The 13,275-nt window shown below is 43.0% G+C and overlaps 1 protein-coding gene across 3 annotated transcripts in view; it reads right to left on the minus strand.

The window, feature by feature from the left end:
* The window catches only part of TRADD (TNFRSF1A associated via death domain), a 30,581-nt gene that overhangs the window by 11,331 nt on the left and 5,975 nt on the right, over positions 1–13,275 (minus strand). Inside the window, exon 1 of one of the 3 annotated variants that reach the window (XM_075188957.1) lies at positions 13,208–13,269. The exons of 1 other annotated variant lie outside the window; for it this stretch is intronic. The gene's annotated coding sequence lies outside the window, so the exon portion shown is untranslated. Of the gene's footprint in view, positions 1–4,311; positions 4,376–13,207; positions 13,270–13,275 lie in introns of those variants that run through there. One more of the 3 variants, XM_075188958.1, reaches the window with a different exon arrangement.

The raw sequence follows: 13,275 nt of genomic DNA on the forward strand, positions 1-13,275 counted from the left end.
GTTCGGACACAACCTGCACGCGACTTGCGTTTTAAACAAAAAAAGAGCAGGGAACTGGAGCGTACTTTAGAGAAACCCAGGACTTGAATCGTCCGCATCTGCACTGACACACTTTTACTATACCTGGCCTACGTTCATTCGCCCCTTTCCACCTCTGTTCCGCCCCTTTAAGTAGTAGGCAGTCGTGTCATCTGTATTCAAAGATGAATTGCATACAATTGTGTTCATCGGCGTGACATGAATCAAGCCCACAGAGTTCAGCTCCAAACACCATATGCTGCAACAGTGGGGCCCAGCAGCAATCACATACTTACCTACTTTTGAGACCAGCTGTCCGGGAGGGGGTCCGTCGAGGGGGCGTGGTCACGCGCGATGCGCCGCTAGGCTCCAGCCCCTGTCAATCTTAGAAAATTCTGGCCAATCGTAGCAGGAGGGCGGGGCCACGATGTCGCGGTTAGCCCCGCCCCCACCATCTACAACAACGGGGAGATGCTGGTTCCGGGATTTTTGCCTGCTCTCTTGGGAGTCCGGGAGAACTCCCAAAAATTCGGGAGTCTCCCGGACATTTCGGGAGAGTAGGCAACTATGAGCAATCGTAATACCTTAAAATTGCTGCTGAGCAGTCTGATCATCGGAAAGAAAAGGGGCCAACCAATCAGAGTAAAGGAGGGGCGTGGTTATGCGGAATCACCCCCCCTAAGAAAAAAAAATCTAGGTCCACCACTGGGCCAGCAATGGAGGAAACAGCCTCCATCTTTAATGGCCATATATAAAAAGCCATTGGGCTTATAAATAGGCGAAATATAATTTGTTTAGGATTTTCTATGGAGTGAACATAGCTAGCCGTACAACAGAGGATGTTCCTGCACAGTTTTGGTTGTGTTGTACTTTCACTTTTACTATTATAATGAGTAATAACTAAGTGAATGGAGAGGGAGTAAGTAGTGACTGTATAATTACTCACCTTCTCCCACTGCCACATTCAGAGCACGATTCTTTGGTGTCGGTATAGAAACTAAGCAAGTTTTGTAACTTCACTATTAAGAGCTCTCTAATGTTTCCCAATAACAGCTTTAATACAGCTATGGTCTGTACCACATGGTGAACGTATTCTAATTCTTGTACAGTATTCCCTGAAGAGAGAGCGCTTCCTCCGTGACATTTGAAGTCGATAATGCGGGTGATGTGCTAAATACACAGTTATGCTTTTATAGTTTTACTTTATTTTTAAGCAGACTCTAACAAAAGTATTATAAATGTTAACTAAAACTGGGCATGTTGGGTGGATTAAGCTGCCTACATGTGTTGCTGCCACGAGAGAATTTAAGATTCCGTGTGTCTAGAGCAGTAATGACATATTTCTGGAGCCTGTACTGACAACATAATGACCTGTAACATATCGCCCAACATTTTAGCTGTGGAACAGTGCATGCAAACCTCTGGACAGAGGTTCTATCCATGTAAGTGTGTTTTGTTCTATTAGTGGTCAATGTATCCGGTATTACCGTTATCAGGTGGGGAAGAGCATGAATTGGGCACTCACTGGAACTCATTAGAACAAGCAGCTCCGTGTACCTGTAGATGGAAAACAGTTGTACTTGGAATGTAGGACAACTGCTAAGCTACCTACACCTCTATATTTTGTAAATATAGTACATTTCTATGCAGGTTAATTCTAACTACACTACATAGTTTTTCTTTTTACTATTTATTCATTATGATTTATTTATATAGTAGCGTTATGCAGCAATATACCATATCATTTTGGCCCCGCCCCGTAATGTATTTTTACAGCAGGGGGCGGAGCCAAATGCCGCGATTCTTGATTCTAGGAAGTGGGCAGATGCGGGAGGCTGTCATACTCTCCCGGGAGTCCGGGAGACCCACTCGAGTCCGGAGAGTTGGCAAGTATGCGCTATACAGAGAAAATGTATCACTCACATCAGTCCCTGCCCCACTGGAGCTTACAGTCTAAATTCCCTAACACGTACTCCCACTAGGGTCCATTTTAGTCAGCAGCCAATTAATCTATCAGTGTGTTTTTGCCCTGTGGGAGGAAACTGGAGCAGATGGAGATAACCCATGCAAACAGGGGGGGGTACAAACATCACACAGATGGGGCCCTGGTGGGAATCTAAGGCTGGGTACACACTACTGTGTTTTCAGCTGATTATCGGGCCAATCAGACAATAAATGACTGGCTGACCCAATATCACCAAAAGAGGAAAGATTACTGTTCCAGAGCACATCATATCGTTGAACGAGATTTTTACACTGAACTAAAAATCTCGTTCCACGATGGAATGATGCTGTTCTAATTCTGCAGTGTGTACGCACTCTAAGCCACGCTCCCGGCGCTGTGAGGCAACAATGCTAACCACTGCACCACAGTGCAAAGCTAAGTATTCAGCTTCAATGCTGCCACCAGGTTTACACTAATCTACAAAGCAGAGAGGCGATTATCCGACATGGCCGGTTTCCCTGTGCACCCAAATGTCTGCTGTTTGTTTTTTTTAAATTGCAGCAAATTTCTGAGGAAACGGGAGAAGACGTCTGTGGACCTGAGTAAAGGGATCATGTTGGAAGGTTTGTAATTCCCTTTATCATCTCCGAGACAAGTTGAAAACCCCCTCAGTCATGGTCACAGCACCATCTTGTCAGACAGCAAAGTCACCCATTTATTAGTGGAGTCTCCTTACCCCTAGGAATGCCACCGTTTGCTAATTTCAAGTAGATATAAAAACAGCGCAGAAAAAAAAAAAGGTTTAAGTTCACAAGTGTAAAAATAATCCGCTCACGGCACCGTGCATTATGCCAAAATACTAGATATGGCAAAAAAGTGACTACCGGGCTAAGTCTCATGGCCTGGTGTAATGCAGAACCCCAATTACGTGACCTCAGTACAGAGGACAAACCTAATCATCCTAATGCAGAACCTTTTCTGGTGACACTAATACAAAACAACGCCAACCTTACTTTGGTGACCCATACCGATGCATTGTATTCTGGTGAACACTGCCACTTCCTGTGTATGACAGAACATACTCTGGTGAACACCCCTCCCCACTCCGCCGGCCTCCAAATACAGCGCAGAGCTTGTTCAGGTAACCTTGTACCCCCAATACAGTGCAGAGCTTGTTCAGGTAACCCTGTACCCCCAATACAGTGCAGAGCTTGTTCAGGTAACCCTGTACCCCCCAATACAGTGCAGAGCTTGTTCAGGTAACCCTGTACCCCCCAATACAGTGCAGAGCTTGTTCAGGTAACCCTGTACCCCCCAATACAGTGCAGAGCCTGTTCAGGTGACCCTGTACCCCCAATACTGTGCAGAGCTTGTTCAGGTAACCCTGTACCCCCAATACAGTGCAGAGCTTGTTCTGGTGACCCTGTACCCCCAATACAGTGCAGAACTTGTTCAGATGACCCTGTACCCCCAATACAGCGCAGAGCTTGTTCTGGTGACCCTGTACCCCCAATACAATGCAGAGCTTGTTCTGGTGACCCTGTACCCCCAATACAATGCAGAGCTTGTTCTGGTGACCCTGTACCCCCAATACAATGCAAAGCTTGTTCAGATGACCCTGTACCCCCAATACAGCGCAGAGCTTGTTCTGGTGACCCTGTACCCCCAATACAATGCAGAGCTTGTTCTGGTGACCCTGTACCCCCAATACAGTGCAGAACTTGTTCAGATGACCCTGTACCCCCAATACAGCGCAGAGCTTGTTCTGGTGACCCTGTACCCCCAATACAATGCAGAGCTTGTTCTGGTGACCCTGTACCCCCAATACAATGCAAAGCTTGTTCAGGTGACCCTGTAACCCCAATACAGTGCAGAGCTTGTTCATATGACCTTGTACCCCCAATACAGTGCAGAGCTTGTTCATATGACCTTGTACCCCTAATACTACTCACCCCTGGTCCCAGGTACAGCTCGGACCACACAATGTAGGTCACAGACATCACAAACATGCAGTGAGCTCACTGCAGCCAGTCAGAGGAATGATTGCAGACTCTCCTCCATAGATATCATTCCAATGAAAGGCTGCAACGATTTCACTGAGTGGCTGTTAACTAAGAGGTCTGTGTACGGTTCCCTGTGTCACTGGAATCCAGACACGTTCTCCCGAACCCAGAGTATCTGGCCGAAAACTGGAAGGTATACCTGTATAATATCTGATTGTCAGAATGATTTCCTAAACTTTAAAGATGCACAAAACAAACCCTTATTTTTCCCAAAAAGTTAAGGGACTGTATTTGGGGAAACATTTACATGACATGGTGTTTGTCATTCTTAACAGAAGAACTTACCCTATACAGAGAAGGAGTGTTCTCTGCAGCAAGGAGTGAGGCTTCTGTGTGAATACATTGTCTGTTGTTTGTCAGCAGAAGAATTATAAACTAGATTTTCAAGTCTCTTTAGGCCCTGCCCTCATCCTGCAAGTCCTTTCTTGGAAGGAAGAGGTTAAAGTTAAAAAAAAGTGCTTTGAGCTATCACACAAGGAAGTAATGTCTCTATTGCAGTTTAATACCTGGAATCAGCCTGTCATCTGACGACCTAATTTACAGAGTATCTCTCATACACCAAACCGCAGCGATCAGCTACTACTCGCTACACATAATACTGCATACTACTACATACTACTACACATTACCTAACAGCTTTCAGGAAAAGACAACTTGCTGTTATTAAATTAAATAAACAAAACACTCATTGTGATAGAAAATGCTTGTTTAACGTTCTTATTTGTTTCCAGGGCAATATCCACAACAAATGTCAAGCTTGTAACAACACCACTTCTTGCTAGGATGGAACCACCCATGCAGACAGGTATTAATTAGAGATGTTCCCTGTACCCCGTGTTTTGGTATTGGACCTGGATTAACTTCATGTTTTGGTTTTGGCAAAACCGCCCTCGTGTGTTTTGGTTTTGGATCCCTATTTTTTTCTAAAATCCCTATTTTTTCTAAAATCACATAATGTGGCTCTTTTTTTGTTCCTACATTATTATTATTAAACTCAATAACATTAATTTCCAGTCAATTTTTGTCAAGTGACAAGAACACTGCTACCCCTCCTGTTTTTGTATGAGTAATGGCACTGAGCAATGTCACTGGAGACTGGAGAGTGACAAGAACACTGCTATCCCTGTTTCTGTGTGAGCAATGTCACTGGAGAGTGACAAGAACACTGCTATCCCTGTTTCTATGTGAGCAATGGCGCTGAGCAATGTCACTGGAGAATGGAGAGTGACAAGAACACTGCTATCCCTGTTTCTGTGTGAGCAATGGCACTGAGCAATGTCACTGGAGAATGGAGAGTGACAAGAACACTGCTATCCCTGTTTCTGTGTGAGCAATGGCACTGAGCAATGTCACTGGAGAATGGAGAGTGACAAGAACACTGCTATCCCTGTTTCTGTGTGAGCAATGGCACTGAGCAATGTCACTGGAGAATGGAGAGTGACAAGAACACTGCTATCCCTGTTTCTGTGTGAGCAATGTCACTGGAGAGTGACAAGAACACTGCTATCCCTGTTTCTATGTGAGCAATGGCGCTGAGCAATGTCACTGGAGAATGGAGAGTGACAAGAACACTGCTATCCCTGTTTCTGTGTGAGCAATGGCACTGAGCAATGTCACTGGAGAATGGAGAGTGAGAAGAACACTGCTATCCCTGTTTCAGTGTGAGCAATGGCGCTGGATCTCCTGGGGAGGGAGGTGCTTATGGAATCCAAAACCGGCGACACAACAATGACGTTTTGCCACGATTCAGATCCGAGGACGCGCAAAAGTACCGAGCCGGCTCGCGAGCCTAATTGGATCCCCTAAGTTCGGGTGAGATCGGTTTTCAGAAAACCAAGCCCGGGCATCTCTAGTATTAATATGTTACTGCTCTTCTAACTGCTTGGTGTCTCTTGCTGTAGTTATACATGTAAAAGCACCGGTGCCTGGAATTTCCTGAAAGGTTTTCTCCCCCTGGATTTTAGGAGATGATTGGCTGCTAAAACTACTTGGCGCAGTTTCAAAAAGCCAGTCTGCAAATTAATAAGCAGACTTGGTGCTGGCAGCAGAAATACATTTATATATCCTGGTACATGTCTGAATAAAATAGGGTGGAGGGAATTAGGGTCAGACTTGGATTAGTACAGGTTTTTTTTGTTTGAAACCAAGCACAATTTATACACCTTTCCTATAACATGTCAGACTTGGTATAGGAGAAGTTCAAGCTGTCTGTCTGGAAAATATCAATATAGCCTGGTGTAAACAGATTATATTATCCCCTTATTGTTGATATCCCAAATATCTTCACTTTCAAAAAAAAAGTTACTGAAACGTTCTAATGATAACAGTGACATTATTCAATTTTTGTTTAGTGTTCTTTTAAGATTATGGAAGGGGAGCAATTCAGTTGTCAAGTTGGGAGCCAAAGTGTCATGCATTTGCATGGAATGTACTCTGAACTGATAAAGCAGCTCTGCAGAAAGTAGCCATAGAAATGATGGGTCTGATTTATTAAGGAACGTAAAAGCGCTCTGCGCATACCCAGAAACAAACCATAAGCTAGAGAACACAGAAAAGTCCAATTCGTGTTTAAGCGCAAAGGACCCTTACAAAAGCCTGCAATTTCAAGGGCAGAACGGGGAGGGGAATGGGCATATGCACATAGTCAATGTACAGTAAGGACATGTCAAGCTCGAGTACATGCAGCAAAGTCCGATTCCTCTTGCAGCGCAAAGGAACCTTACTACAGCCTGTGATTTCAAGGGCGGAACAAAGAGGGGACTGGGTGTATGTTTGTAGTAGAGATGCTCAGGCTCGGTTCCCCGAGAACCGAACATACCCAAACTTAGCAGATCCGAGTGCCGAGCTGACTAGGCACTTTCGCACTTTTTCGGAATTGAAAACGAGGCAAAACGTCATTGTTACGTAGTCAGATATCGTGATTTTTTGATCCTATAAGTACCGCCCTCCACGGCGATCTAGCGCCATTTCACAGAGGGACACAGAAGGGGTAGCACAGTCTGTAGAGCAGTTGGGCAACAACATAGGTAGAATAGAAAGAGGAGGGGGTAGCAGTGTTCTTCTAAGTCTACAGTGACATTCAGGAGAGCTCCATTGCTTCTAAATCTGCAGTCCCATAATGTACAGTGTTATATAGGTAACACACAAAGAGGAGAGCTCCATTGCTAATTGTCATTGCTGAGATACAAATACTAGGGCTGGCAGATTTGGTGTAAATCTGCAGTCAAATTGTACAGTGTTATATACATTACACACAAAGAGGAGAGCTCCATTGCTCCATTGCTATTTGTCATTGCCGAAATACAAATACTAGGGCTGGCAGACTTGGTCTTCTGAATTTGCAGTCAAAGTGTACAGTGTTATCAAAATGGATTCACAGCAGTACACAGCAAGAGCAGGTGCACCAAGCAGCTGCTGGCACCAGTCATGATGATAGTAAACCCTCTATGTTATCTGGTAAAGCCTATGTTGAAGTGCATAGTGTTTGTAAGTCAGGGAAACCAAAATGTAAGAAAACACCTTTCACCTTGGTCATGCAAAAAAGACGTGTAATCCAGGCAAAGTTATTTGCAGAAAAAAAACTAATTGCCAACATGCCATACTACACATGCAGTGGCAAGGAAAGAATGAGGCCTTCGCCTTTCTCTATGAGTGCTAGTTCTGCAACTGTCACTGAGGCATCTTCTTGTAAGGTCAGTCGTGACCAAGCAAGACCTTATCATTTGGACTCCAAAAGTGGTGTCCAAATACTTTACGTGTGAAAGCCGAGCTGGAAGAAAACAGTAAGGCATTAGAGAAAAATGTACGTTCAGATTCAGAAATGCAACAAATCTCTGAGGAGAGTCTATCCACGAGTGCTATGTGTAATCCTGACTTGTCTGATAGTGTACCCATAAATAAGGCCCCTTTCAGCAGTTCTGCTGATGTGTGCCTGAACAGCCCAAGTCTAGCCGGTGATACACAAATTGAGGATGCCACTTTGGACTTGCAACAGGATGAGGGGGATATTTGTCTAGCCGACGAGGGCGCTAATGAGGATGTTGATGAGGATGATATTGTTTGTGTAAGTGCTGCACCGGTGGAAGAAGTTCTTGCATGTGATAAGAAGAAGGCCATTGTCATGCCTCGACATAAGACCAAAAAATCCACCTCTTATGTGAGGAATTATTTTTACCCAAATCCTAGGACACCAGTTGTCTAGTCATTTGGAGCATTTGTAAAGCCACAGTCAGTAGAGGTAGGGACCTTAACCATCTAGGAACCTCATCCATGTTACACCATTTAAAGCGAGTTCATGGAAAGCTGTTGGGAAAATCAGAAACTTATGCTAAAAGAATAACAACAAGCAATTCATCATATTCACAAGGACAATTCCATCTTGCACCACTTTAAATTTCAGCTACTGCTGTGTGCCAATGTTGCCTACATGTGCTATATATTGTTGTGTGCTTAGCAAACATCTTAGACACCCATTGAGGATGCAGATGACTCAGCACAACATTTTGGTCTTGTCTACTGTAAAAGAATTGACCAGAATTAGTGACACCTTTGCTGTAACTCCACCTGATCCTACTATCAACATCCAAAGAATGGTGGAGGATTTTTTTTTTATTTTTTTTGAACGGTATAAAGACAACAGTTTTGTTAACAAAGAACAATGTTGCTTGCAGAAGTAATTAAGCATGGATATCTAAATAGACGTGTATTTATATTACCTTCCACTTTGCTGCTGTTTCATCAAGTGTTTGTAATCTGCACTTTACATCAAAGGTACCGAACTATATTATAATTTTGTGGGAATTGGGGCTGATTCGAAGCTCAGTGATGAACTCACTTTTTGCTGGGAATTACAATGGCTCTTTTTAGAGCATTGTCTGGCACCCTGGATTGGTGTGGGTCTGATAAAAGCATGCATCCCGGGAAAGGGGGGGGGGGGGAGTTAGCGCTTGTTGCCATGTATTAGCTGTAGAATTACCTCAGTTATCCAAGAAATGGGTGGAGCGATTAAATGAACCATAACTGGTTTCATGATTCTAGGACAATTCCATCTTTAACCACTTTCCTATTCTGCCACTGCTGTGTGCCAATGTGTCCTAGATGTGGTAGGAACTACCGTGTGCTTGAGTCATTGCTCTGTCGCTTACCATCCAGCCAGTTTGCTGCAGTATTTGTCCGAAAGTGTATGAAAATAATATTGTGACCTGTGAGGTGGTTAAAATTAACTGCAAATGACTTGAAATTAGTGGTATTGAGGTTAATAATAATGTAGGAACAAAAAAAGAGCAAACTTATGTGATTTTAGCATATTTTAGCAATTTTTCTAAAAAAATACAGATCCAAAACCAAAACCAAAACACACAAGGGGGGTTTTGCCAAAACCAAAACGCTAAATGAATCCAGATCCAAAACCAAATCCAGAACACGGGGGTCAGTGAACATGTCTAGTATGTAACCAATGTACAGCAGGGGCAGGCCAAGCCTGATCGCATACAACAGTGCCCCATTCAAGCTTTGGGCATCTCAAAGCTACATGATTTTCTATTGCTTCATTTGCACCAGCTACAGGTCTGGTGTAAGTGTAGAAATAGTAGAAAACCTGCCTGACAATAACTAGAATTAACTTTTCAACCAGGTGTCTTTCAAACACAGAATCCTCTGATAATAATTATATATGCTAAGGCCATCCGTTTAAAACATAACTTTTATTATATGAGGTCTAAAAAAAGCGAAATAAGAGGATAGTATATTACTAATAAAACAATTCGGAATAAAATAAGCTGGATGCACCATATACTAATACCTATATATTCCTGCCATGGATTATATGGTACAGAGGTGTAATAATATAGTTAACATGCAGGTATGGAGGAATCGAATGCTGAGTAGACTGTGGTTACTGTGTTGATAAATACACCAGAGAACGCCCCAACTTTCAATTCACCTTCTTGCAGAAAGGACCATTGCTACAACCTAAGATTTCACGGGCGGAACGGGGAGGGGACTGGACCTATGCACGTAGTCAACGTACGGTAAGGGCGTGCCAAGCTCAATTCAAGCTTTGGACATCTCTAAGGTATGTGATTTTTCAGTCATATCACTTGCTCCAGCTAAAGGTCTAGTCTAAGTGATGATTACTAGTGGTGTATTTTACGTACAGTAGACATTAATAACATCCTAATAGAAGCATTTTATGGGAAAAAAAATGATATTGCTTATGTTTTGTAATTAACGACTATATTATTAACAGGAGACATTGATTGATTTTTTTTTTCCGTGCGTTCTTTTGTGATTTATATTCTACATATCCTGCAATGTCTTGTCTATTAGAGCAGAGCACACCTTTAGCCGTATTCAACAAAAGTATCATTAGATCCGTTTCTTGTTGAATGTGTGCATACCTATATATGTGTGTTTTTTAAAAAAAACAAAAACCCATTACGTTTGTTTTGCGTTCCTTGATGAATCGGACCCCTAATCTCTGTCACACTCAATTACATGTAAAGTTCAAGTCCTTCTGCATTAGGAAAAGACGCTCAACGGCCGAACGCTAATCCAGAAATGAAGTCTCCACACCTTGGAGCTCATTTAAATATCTTGACCTGCAACATGAGATCTAAATTTTGCATGTAGCCACAATACTATACACATGAGAGCACCTAGCCTTTATTTAGCACAGAATCACAAAATGTGCTTGCACAAAATAGGTGAACGAGTCACAAAACAGAATTTGCACTGGAATTTTCAAACGTGCAGTACATCCAACAGTGGTGCCATTGGTCAGAACACTTTTAATGCTAATCAGAATTCAGAAATCTCTGCACTCAGTCCTGAACACAACAGTTTACAAAAAGGATCAAAACACGTATGTAAGCCATTTCACATGTATTTTTAAGTTATTAGACCCAATCTGGGGTAGTACAGTTGATTAGTGCTGTTATAGGAGTAAGCAATTATACAGCATCATTAATATTGTGGTGTAATCCTTACATTTTGGTGTCATAATTCATTCATGACAATTTATGATAATTTGATTTACATAATACACAGAAAAAAATGTTAGAAGCATTTTCATATCTTTTTTTTACTCACCCATGAAAAACACTTTGGGGGAGATACAATTTCCGAACAACGCGGGGCGCACTCAATTACCGTTACTAGGGTATTTTTAAAGCAGATTCCTCACAGAGCTGGGAGGAAAGATTTGTATTGAGATTACCGTAGTAATAATGCCCATCATTACCATAGAACAACACAGGAAATTAAATTCCCCTTATATGTAGCATTTATTTTACGATAGAAGCTTTGGAAACAGCTGTGCTACAGCAAAATGTTTATACACTTTACCTAAATTACCAGCAGATATCTTTTAGCTGATTTTACTGACGCATAGGTGGGAATTCAATTGGCAGCATTACTGTAAAAAGTAATGCAAAATGACCGTTAATACGGTAAATTTAATGCAGGCCTTTTGCTCGCGGCTCCCTAGGCCGCAAGAAGATATCTGTGTTAAAATTACCGTATTAACGGTAATAAGTTTAACATGGCAGTGTTAAGGGGGGGAATTGAATTCCCCCCAGAAAATGCTGCTTCCAAAACAATAGTTTGACACCAGTTGTATGTTTCAGTAAAAAGCAGCAGATATCAGCTCAGACTTCATATCACTATGAATCTATGGAATCTGCTCTGTGCTGATATACTAGCTGTTTGCAAAACTTATAACGTTAGCCTAACTCCCAATTGTCCCGATTTCGGTGTATTTAGGGCTCTGTCCTGCTGTCCCTCTAGGGGACATATTTGTCCCGTGGGTGGGAATGTTGGGGGAAGGGAGATAGCTAATAGGCAGCCTAGCTTTACAGCGCTAGGCAGCCCTCTGGGGTCTGGTCACCCCGCCATGAACACGCCGTGGCCACGCAGCCTGTTCCATAGCCGATGACTTGCTGAGGGGTATGCGCTAGGAGTGGTGTCACAGAGGCACTTTCCCAGCTCAGAAGCGCCCATGCCTAAGTATTATATTATTATGGTACATTTGTAAGACGCCACCGTGCTTAGCAGCGCCGTGCAGTAAGGGAAAACAGGATTATAGCACTTTTATTGCAGCTGAAACGCAGTCCTTTTAAATCTCACAGCTTACAATGAGCATTCCGTACGGCAGTCTGCTCAAATATAATGCCGTTCAGTTGGAGACTACTATTACTGTGTGTTTCGGACACTTGTCCAAAACATTGCTGCCAGTGTCTTAAAAACCACTTGGGCGACTAAAGTGCTTGTGTGACAGCCTCTCCGTTTTTCTTAAAGCAATGTTTGATTTAAATCAGGAGCAAAAACATACTGCATACATGCCAACTTTTAAGACCTGTCCTCCGAGAGATTAGACGATCCGACAGATCATGTGTCAAGTGTAGGGGGCCGTGGGTGACACTGTCGCGTCACCATAGCCCCGTATTATAAAGAACCCCCTAAATTTGCAGCATTGAATGGCGAGGCCGCCTCCACAAGTGTCCGTGAGGTTGCTTACTTTTCTGGGAGTGCGGGAGGACTCCCCGAAATCCAGGAGACTCGCGGAAAATCCAGGAGAGTAGGTAAGTATTAGATACTGTGCTTGGGGCAATTCAATTATTATTATCGTAGATTTGTAAGGCGCTACAGTGCTGTGCGGCGCTGTACAGTAGGAAAAAGTCCTATCAGAGGCCGTGAGGAAAATTAGGGTACCAAAATGTATTAACAAGATACCCACAAATGTGCACAGGGGCACATCATATGATGCTCCAATGGGACTTTGAAGGTGACTGAATTGCCCCAATTGAGTGTAAAGTGTCTCTGTGACACCTCCCTAACAAATTCAACCTATGGCATCATTCCCTAGCAGTAAAAAAAGGTTCTGGGGTACATGTCCATTGAAATGAATGTACAAAGCTGTAGCCTATTCCACAAAACAACAGAGTTTCCCATCACAACTATAAAAACGCTCAGAAACGCCCAGGAAAACGCTCTTAACAAACTTGAGCGTTTGCTAACATCAGGAGTTCGCTGCTTTTATAACGCAGGTGTGACACCAGCCTTCCTGTTTATTTCCAAATAGTACATAACATATAACAAGAGTACCCCCAAAGTCCTCTGCTGTCACAGTGTAATGGTCACAACATTAATATGGCTGACATACCCACATAACTGGAGCGTTTACCTGTTATCCCCAATCCCCAGCAGAGTGTTAGCTCTTCCGACCTGGCATGCAGTTCACACCCCGGCCAG

Source organism: Mixophyes fleayi, chromosome 10 (genome assembly GCF_038048845.1).
Source record: "Mixophyes fleayi isolate aMixFle1 chromosome 10, aMixFle1.hap1, whole genome shotgun sequence".
Classification (NCBI taxonomy): Eukaryota; Metazoa; Chordata; class Amphibia; order Anura; family Limnodynastidae; genus Mixophyes; species Mixophyes fleayi.